This window comes from Elgaria multicarinata, chromosome 2 (assembly GCF_023053635.1).
Source record: "Elgaria multicarinata webbii isolate HBS135686 ecotype San Diego chromosome 2, rElgMul1.1.pri, whole genome shotgun sequence".
In the NCBI taxonomy this organism is placed as follows: domain Eukaryota; kingdom Metazoa; phylum Chordata; class Lepidosauria; order Squamata; family Anguidae; genus Elgaria; species Elgaria multicarinata.
Window position 1 is genome coordinate 160621940 of NC_086172.1, and position 8660 is coordinate 160630599.

The window sequence follows — 8660 nt, forward strand, 5'->3', positions numbered from 1 at the left end:
TTGGTGATATCAGAGGTTCGTTCAGAAAATGGTAACAGTTTTCTGAGCCAATGTCTTGTGACTCAAGAGTGCATTTCTGGTTTTGATAGGATAGGGCAGAGTGCATCATCATCATCATCATCATCATCATCGTTACCTACCTCTCCCTCTGGAGAGTTCATTTATTAAAATACTTCTAACCTGCCCCTCAGTTATGGACTCCCAAGAGGGCCAACATCATCAATCACTAAATATACAAAATCACATCTAATTTTAAAAACAAGTAAAAGCAGTGAAATAATAAAAGTGGCACAGCCAGAAACACCACAACACTGTTCAGATGACACGCTAAGCCACAGTGGTTAAACATTTTGAACTAAACATTATGACTTAACCTGTTGTGTGAACCATTCCTAGCCATGGTGGCTACATAACCAAGGTTTAAACACACTCCCTAACCATTTGCTGCAAAAGGGTTAGCGGCCTAACCATGGCTTAGCATGTTGTCTGAACAGGCCTATTATGACCTAGCGTATCATGTGAATCATGACGTAACATGTTGTGTGAACCATTCCTAACCATGGTGGCTACATAACCACAGTTTAGACATGCACCCTAACCATTTGCTGCAAAAAGGTTAGTGGCTAATTATTTTAAAATGAATAATAATGTACTAAATTTTCATTTGTTAGGAGGAAAAGCCACGGAAAAGCGTTAAGGCTTTTGCAAGTTTAACTCCCCCACCCCCACAATTAATGCATTTTAAGATCCAGTGTTTGATAGATCCAGATGTTCCTGAAAAATCATTTGATTTGGCACAGGGTGACCACTTCCTACACCCTCCCCCCTGCCAGATGCAACTTGTCTGCTTAGCCAAGGACTTGGTCCTTTAAATAGCAGCCTTGGAAATGAAAACAGCTTCAAAGAAACCTTATTTGAAGTGTTTACTCAATTTTATTTGAAGTGCGTGTGATGTTTTGGCTACATCTGTTACTATGTTAAAGAGCCTTTGTTCATGTTTCTATAGTTATGTTTAGGGTGACCATATGAAAAGGAGGACAGGGCTCCTGTATCTTTAGCAGTTGTATTGAAAAGGGAATTTCAGCAGGTGTCATTTGTATATGTGGGGAACCTGGTGAAATTTCCTCTTCACCGCACCAGTTAAAGCTGCAGGTGCCCTGCCCTCTTTTAAATCTGGTCACTCTAGTATAGCTCTTGCAGCTTTAACTGTTGTGATGAAGAGGGGAGTTCACCAAGTTCTCCATATATACAAATGACACCTGCTGAAATTCCCTTTCCTTTGTTGTTTATTCGTTAAGTCGCTTCCGACTCTTCGTGACTTCATGGACCAGCCCACGCCAGAGCTTTCTGTTGGCCGTCGCCATCCCTAGCTTCCCCAAGGTCAAGTCCATCACCTCCAGAATATCATCCATCCATCCATCTTGCCCTTGGTCGTAAAGATACAGGAGCCCTGTCCTCTTTTTCATATGGTCACCCTAGTTATGTTTAGAGCAAAGGATCTCTGATGTGAATGATATCAAACTAGTATATCTGGGAGAAAATCACATTTCCTTACTGTGGCTCTGCTTCGTGCTTCTCTTCTGCATTTGAAATGAGCTGGAATTACATGGGGCAGAGAGCAGCGACCACGTGGCCTGTACATTTCAATGAGACAGCACCCCCTGGTGGGCGCTTTATAGTGTGCATAGCAGGAAATCCCGACAAATACTGACATATCTCAGAAGAGTTGAGTTTCTGAGCCTTATTTTTTTAATCGCTAAAACCAGGAAATGGAGCGGGAGATAGGCAGGAGGCTCACGGAGTTGTCAAAATGACTTGTGAACATCCGTGATTGGCCAGTCACGAGCATGCTAGAAAACGCTTGCTTAAAGAAGCCCAAAATCTAATAATCAAGCCTAGCCATAGAAGTGTTGACACAGACAGCGCTAAATAGTCACTGAACTGTATGTGTTGTGCCTGCATCTTCAGGATACTTATGTATGCTTTCATCGCCAGCTGAAGACCTTTTTATTCTCTCAATATTTTAACACTTAATTTTAACTTAAATTTAAATTTTATTGTTCTAACTCTGTATTTTAATCTTATATCAATTTCTGCTGCGTGGTTTTATCCTGGTTGTGCTTTTTATACTGTACTTTGTAATTGTGCTTTTAACCTGTTGGTTGTTTTATTGTGGTTTTAATTTTTGTGAACCGCCCAGAGAGCTTCGGCTATTGGGCGGTATAAAAATGTAATAAAATAAATAAATAAATAAATAAATATCATTTTGTTAGCACCAGAGAGCAGACAGATAGCAACATTTTTAGGACCCTGATGCAGTTTCATTGCTGAAGCTATGGGCCAAAGCACATGTTACTTTAAAGACAAAGGGCAGGATCCAACAGGGGTCTTCTGTGCACGGCTGGCTCTACCGTGCACCTCTACCGCTGGTGGCTGTGATATAGCACTTCTAGGGATGAGCCCCAAAATGCTAGTTTCTGGAAGGGTCAGGCCACCAGCAGTAGGAGCCATGTGCATGGTGGGGCCGGCCACGTGTGAAAAGCCCCTGTTCGAACCTGCCCATAGCTAACAGTTATATCTTTCCTTCCCACCTTTTTTACCCTACAGTAAATGCAGACCCCATAATTTGGATGGGGACCCTAAGTTGGGAGAGAGCGAGGCTTAAACCCTTCTCCCTGTTGTGGTCCTGATACTGATCCCCTTATTCCAAAGTGCCTGCATCATATATTGCCAAATAGCGATCCATACCTTTTAAAGGATCATTAAGTCCTGATTGGGACTGCAGCAGGGGGTAGGGTGGAATGGCCTGCCGGAGGAGATTCATCAGCTTAATATTCTCTCTGAGTCTAAGACAGCCATAAAGACTAGTCTCTTCCGGCAGGCCTACCCAGATGAATTATAAACCTAAGAATTTTAAGATGTTGTAATTGTTATTTTAATATTGTATTGGTTTTATATGCTCTTTTAACCAGTTTTATGAATTATATTGTATATTATTATTATTATTATTATTATTATTAACGCCCCATTATCCCCAGATCAGAGGCTCTGAACTTAATTCTTGAGTACAAAAGGCAGGCAAAACTACTGGCTCCATTTGTAAATTAGTGTCAGCAACGTGACAGCATCATGGACCTAAGAGTGGTATCATCTGTCTGCTCTCTGTGGAATTGAAATTTATTTATTTATTAATTAAATTTATATACCACCCCATAGCTGAAGTTACAAAAGTTAAAAACAGTGAACATTAAAAAGTATGCAAAATTTAAAACCATCAAAAATATAAAAACAGCAGTATAAAACAACAGTATCCATTTAAACAACTACAGTTCTGGGGTCCATTAAAAAATAAACAAACTTAGCATGTATTGTTAAATGCTGTTAAATGCCTGGGAGAAGAGAAAAGTCTTGACCTGGTGCCGAAAAGATAGCAATGTTGGCGCCAGGGTAAAAGCAGGCCTCATCCGGCTCAGTCCCTGGAAAGGAGAGTGCATTGGAACCCAAAATAAGTCACTTTGTTTTGGGAAAGGGCAATGGCTTAGTGGAGGAACCACAGAATAGTAGAAGTGGAAGGGGCCTATAAGTCCATCGAGTCCAGCCCCCTGCTCAATGCAGGAATCCACCTTAAAGCATTACTGACAGATGGCTGTCCAGCTACCTCTTGAAGGCCTCTAGCATGAGAGAGCCCATGACATCCCTAGGGAATTGGTTCCATTGTCGTACTAACCTAACAGTCAGGAAGTTTTTCCTGATGTCCAGCCGGAATCTGGCTTCCTGTAACTTGAGCCCATCATTCTGTGTCCTGCACTCTGGGAGGATCGAGAAGAGATCCTGGCCCTCCTCTGTTTGACAACCTTTCAAGTATTTGAAGAGTGCTATCATGTCTCCCCTCAATCTTCTCTTCTCCAGGCTAAACATGCCCAGTTCTTTCAGTCTGTCCTCATAGGGCTTTGTTTCCAGACCCCTGATTATCCTTGTTGCCCTCCGCTGAACCCCCTCCAGCTTGTCTGCATCCTTCTTGAAGTGTGGTGCCCAGAGCACACGGTTTGCATGCAGAAGATTCAGATTCATTCCCCTGACATCTTCAGGTAGGGCAGGAAAAAACTCTTGTCTGAAATCTTGTAGAACTGTTGCCAGGGTGACCATATGAAAAGGAGGACAGGGCTCCTGTATCTTTAACAGTTGTACTGAAAAAGGAATTTCTGCAGGTGGCATTTGTATATATGGAGAACCTGGTGAAATTCCCTCTTCATCACAACAGTTAAAGCTGCAGGTGCCCTGCCCTCTGTTAAATCTGGTCACTCTAGTATAGCTCCTGCAGCTTTAACTGTTGTGATGAAGAGGGAATTTCACCAGGTTCTCCATATATACAAATGCCACCTGCAGAAATTCCTTTTTCAGTACAACTGTTAAAGATACAGGAGCCCTGTCCTCCTTTTCATATGGTCACCCTAACTGTTGCTGACCAGTGCGGGGAACAGATGGTTCCCCGCACCATCTATCAAATGATTTGACTTCGCATATGGCAGCTCTCTATTGATGTAAGTGTAATAAATAAAGTTCTTGACAGTCTTTGCAGTGAAACCAATTTACAGGGCAAAAGTGTAACATTTCTATGGAGAAGCATCCTCTTTGCTTCCCCCCCCCTCCCAGTTCACATTTTTCGTCACACAATATCAATGTTACCATCTCCATACTTCAGATGGGCTGGGGAGGGGGAATTGTATTGTAATTCCCTAAAAAAAACTAGGAAAAAAAATACATGAAACACTTCAACATGTGATTGGCAGGTTGATTACAATAATGCATGTGATTAAACTCTTGGTGTTCTTGCATAACGAACGAGAGGACGTCAGTGGTGATTAACGGTATTTTTGTTAAGTCTTGGTGCGTTAACTTTTTGAGTTTGCATAGCCTGAGCGCAAGAACCAACGGGACACCTGATGATGAGTTATTCAGTGGTTTTGTGTCTTTTGTTTATCTGGGGGGGTGGGGGGGAGCCAGGAAAAGAGATTGTAATTGGTAATCAGGGAATCAATGAATTGAGCATTAAGTAAACTAAATACTTTATTTAGATGTGATGTAAATTACCATGGATGCAAACAGAATGGCACAAAGTTACCTGTATGTTATACTTGACAGGAGGGTAAGCCCAAATTGTCACTCTTATTCCCAAAGCACTGTGCATTTGAAGGGTATCATTCAAAGAATGATGATTGCAATAAAATTTAATTATATGGACGTTTTTCTTTGGGCTGCATGTAATTTTTTTTTAAAAAAATTGTATACTTTTAACGTTTACTGTTTTAAGCTTTTGTGAACCGCCCAGAGAGCTTCGGCTGTGGGGCAGTATATAAATGTAATAAATAAATAAATAAATAAATAAATAAAAATACCTGTGGCACAGCAGGTCAAGTCCAGGATCTACTCTGCTTACCTGGGGCAGCAGGCCTTCTGGGGGTGAAGACATGGGCCTCATCCCATGGCTTTGCCAGTGTAGTGTAGTGGTTAGAGCATTGGAATGGGAGTCAGGAGATCCAGGTTCTAGTCCCCACTCAGACATGGAAGCTCGCTGGGTGACTTTGGGCCAGTCTCAATCTCAGTCCAGCCTACCTCACAGGGTTGTTGTTGTTGTGAGGATAAAATGGAGAGGAGGAGGATTATGTATGCCGCCTTGAGTTCCTTGGAAGAAATAAGGTGGGATATAAATGTAATAAATAAATAAATAAGTAAATCCCTCCATCAGTGTAGAGTGGCTGCAGCAAAACTGCCGCCTCTGGCACAGCTAGTTAACTCCACGTTTTCGTTGTTATAGGGGTGGCGCTAGCCATGGAGGTCAATGGGGTTAATGGGGGCCGAAGACAGGAAAAGGTGATGACTGAGAAGAAGACTCTTAATGAGAGGAACTGACAAATACCATTGCTACCCTGAAACTAAAACTGCAATTAATTGGCTACATCAATTAAAAACGTAAGTGGATCATCGAAAAAGTACCACAGTTAATTGGGCAGCAGATTCGTTTAAAACAAGATGTTACGTTTGATGCAAATGCTTTTCAAAATTTTGGAGTGTTTAATACAAATGCATGGCAAGCACTGTGTTCAAAGAAATATGCCCCTTCTCTCTCGCTGAAGATGGAATTCCTGTTCTAAAGCGATATTTGCTTTGACACTTACTTGCACACACACACAAACCTTACATCTAAAAACAATGTATGCCTTTTACTCCAGAACTTACTTACTTACTTATTTATTTTCATTGCATTTATACCACCCAATAGCTGAAGCTCGCTGGGCGGTTTACAAAAATTAAAACCATGAAGTACAATTGAAAGTATAAAACTTAAACCGCAATATAAAAAACACAATATAAAAGCACATTATAAAAGTACAACCCACATTTAAAATACAGATTTAAATACAGTTTTAAAACAGCAAAGTTAAAAGAATAAAATGGTAAAACGTTAAAATACTGAGAAAATAAAAAGATCTTCACCTGGTGTTGAAAAGAGTATAACGTAGGTGCCAGGCGAACTTCTCCAGGGAGCTGATTCCACAGTTGGGGTGCCACAGCAAAGAAGGCCCTCCTAGTAGCCATCTGCCTTACTTCCTTTGACAGGGGCTCACGAAGGACCCCTGGGCAGGTACATGTCGGAGGATACGTTTCTTCAGAAAACCTGGCCCAAAGCCATTTAGGGCTTTGAATGTTAATATCAGCACTTTGAATTGGGGCCAGACCTGGTCTGGCAGTCAGTGAAGCTGGAAAAGTACAGTCATTGGCGATTGTCTGTTAACAATCACACTGCTCTGTTTTGTACCAGTTGACATTTCCGGACCGTTTTCAAAGGCAGCCTCACGTATAAGGCATTGCAGTAACGCAGACAAGAGGTTACCAGAGCATGGATAACTAGGCTATCTATGTTCAGATAAGGGTGTAGTTGGTATATCAGCCTAAACTGGTAAAAGGTGCTCCTTGCCACTTAGTTGGATTACTCATATATAAATTTATGCAAATTTAAATTGATTAATTGTTGATTGCTAGACTCAAAACTCTGTTTAATCAGCTAGGATTTCTTTAACCATCAAAAATGTACCCAGACCAAAAGCCAATTTCACATAGCTGTTTTTCTTGCCTGTATGACATCATCCCCCCTCCAGCATATTACGGTAAGAGCCATATGGATAGTGTTTGTGTTATGAAAGGTCTAACATATTCTACAAACATTTTGCTTCATATTACCCATGGAAGGGGTCAACCTGTTTTCCTGGTGTGCACAGTTGATTCAAAATACGTTTCATTGAAGTTAATAGAACTTGATTTTAATTAAATGCCTTTAGGATTGGGAAGATATCCCAAACATCACGTAGCCCTCTCAGTGGTCTTGTCTAGACATCACAACAACCCAGGTTTTTTTTTTAAAAAAAACCCAGTGTTGTTGGGAATGAGAGGGCTACATTGGGTGTGCTGGTACACACTGGCTGATTCCTCCCTCAGCAAGTAAGAGCAGCTAAACAACCCAGAATGCTCCATATACCTGGGTTGTTTAGTGTTGCACCTGAACGTCTAGCTTGTCTCTCCTGCGACAGGGTAGAGAAACAACCCTAGAACAAACCATGAGTCTTTTTCTTTGGCTTGTCAGGAGAGAGACAAGCCAGAGGTCCAGGTTCGGATGCAATGCTAACCCAGGGATGGAGCAGCCCTGGGTCATTTGGGCAACCTATTAGCATGCTGCCTCTTTCACAACCCACCATTTCTTTTTTAGAAAAATGGTGGGTTGTCATGATGTGTGAACTGGGTCAGAATGGAAAGCAATCTTCCCCAACTTGGGTGTCCTCCAGATGTGTCAGGCTACAACTAAGATGGTTCAGAAGCTGCAATTCGTGCAAAATGCGGTGGCCAGACTGATAATGGAGACCAGAAAGTCCAAACATACAAGACCATCTCTGTCCCACTTGCATTGGCTGCCTGTATGTTTCTGAGCAAGATTCAAGGTGCTGGTTTTAACCTATAAAGCTTTACATGGATCAGGACCGCTACAACTGACAGAATGCCTCTCCCGGCTTGAACAATCCTATACTGTACATTCAGCATCTAAAGTCCTTCTCTGGATTTCTATTCTGAAGATGGCTCAGAAGACAGCAACAAGTGAAAGGGCCTTCTCAGTGGTAGCCCCTCAACTGTAGAATGATCTTCCTGATGAGGCCCACCTAGGCAGGATCTACACTATTGCTTTAAAAAGGTTTATAACAATAGTGACAACTTTTGGGGCCCAAGATACACTCCATATACAGTTTTCAAACCGTTTTCAAAGTGTTATATCCTGCTTGGTGTAGATTTGGCCCTAGTGCCAACATTGTTATATTTTCGACACCCAGTCAAGACTTTTCTCTTTTCCCAGACATTTGGCAGCATGTGATGGGTTTTAATTGATCCTGAATTTGTTTCATGGTTTGGTTGATCGATCAAGTTGTTCTTACATATATGTTGTCTCTGTGTATATTATCTGTTTGTGTTTTTTTAATGTTTTTAAATTTTGAATATTGAATTTTTAACGTTTTTAACCTCCGTAAACTGGCTGGAGCGCTTCGGCTATGGGACAGTATGGAAATGTAAATAATGATGATAATAATAATAATAATAACAACAACAACAACAACAAC